This window comes from Habropoda laboriosa, unplaced genomic scaffold (assembly GCF_001263275.1).
Source record: "Habropoda laboriosa isolate 0110345459 unplaced genomic scaffold, ASM126327v1 scaffold28, whole genome shotgun sequence".
NCBI lineage: Eukaryota > Metazoa > Arthropoda > Insecta > Hymenoptera > Apidae > Habropoda > Habropoda laboriosa.
Window position 1 is genome coordinate 2,250,289 of NW_017100174.1, and position 1,325 is coordinate 2,251,613.

Below are 1,325 nucleotides of genomic sequence, written 5' to 3' on the forward strand. Positions count from 1 at the left end.
AGGAAATCTTCTAATTATCGGTGGAGCACGCTATCTTAAAATGCTTGAGCGAGGAACGAAGTTAAACTTAAATTTAAGGAATGGAAGAAGCTTCGTGACATGTGAAAAAGAGAGAGAGTACAGAAAACGCGTAACGACACAAGATCGCGCTAACTGCGTATCGTGTTTCGAAACGGTGAAGAGAGAATGAGGACGAAGAAGAACGAAGAAACATGATTTCTATCGCCCATATCAAACATAAGGGTTAGCTCGTAATGAAAAAAAGTAACAGCAAAAACGAAAAAAAAATATATATATAAAAAAATAATAACAAAGAAACAGAGATCGGTCTCGTACTCGACATTACGATCGATGTATCGATCTCGATTTCGTCGGTTCCAAAAACATTGGAAACGTCAACGATTGCCTTTCTGCCTGTAGAAACGACTACGAGGCCGGTCCCCCCACCTGCGTACTATCAAGAAACACGAGAAGACACTGTCATGCTTGTACTACGGATTAGAGAATATTTTCGAAGTTAAATTTAAAAGTGAAATTACTGCTACGTCTGTTGGCTTTATGAGTTTATCACTGATACGTGTCGGACTAAAATTATAAAAGTGATCGGTTGTTTGGAAAATGGTTGAATGGATGGTCTTCGAAGTAACTAGTTTTTTCAGTACCGAACACTAAGTGTTTATTAAGTGTGTACAACCTCGCGTACTCGACCGACTGAATCGATTTTATAGGTGACTTAAAACGCGAAAACGTGCGAACGAAAGCATAACGAGCTGTTTAGGAACGTTTTCGTTGTCCTGCGAAGACAGCGATCGTTCTTACCGATCGAAGAGAGCATTGTGCTTCAATGTTCGAAAAAAAAAGGAAAAAAAAAACGATCGAGCGATCCCTTTCCGTTACCTCTGAAAAGCGCTAGAGAGAAACACAAAGGGGCGGAACGACGACGATACAAGAGAAGAAGGAACGAAACGCGTTGTTTTCCCTCCTTTTTTTTCTTTTTTTTTTTTATACCCTTTCCTTCGGTTCGCGCTTGCGGAGATGCGACGAACAAGCGAAAATGGAGGTACGAGACCATATGCACACTTAATATATATATACACACACACACACACACACACATATACACATACACATACACATACACATACATACGCGTACATACATGACACACAAAGCGGTTGGACGGTCCCATAGGAGGGATCGTTCCATGTATAGGTGTATAATGTAACCCGTGACTCTTTTTATTGACGACGACTGCATTGCTCCCCCTGACAAAGGCTCGTATATTCATTACATAGTTGTATTTGCAATTATTACCTATGCATATA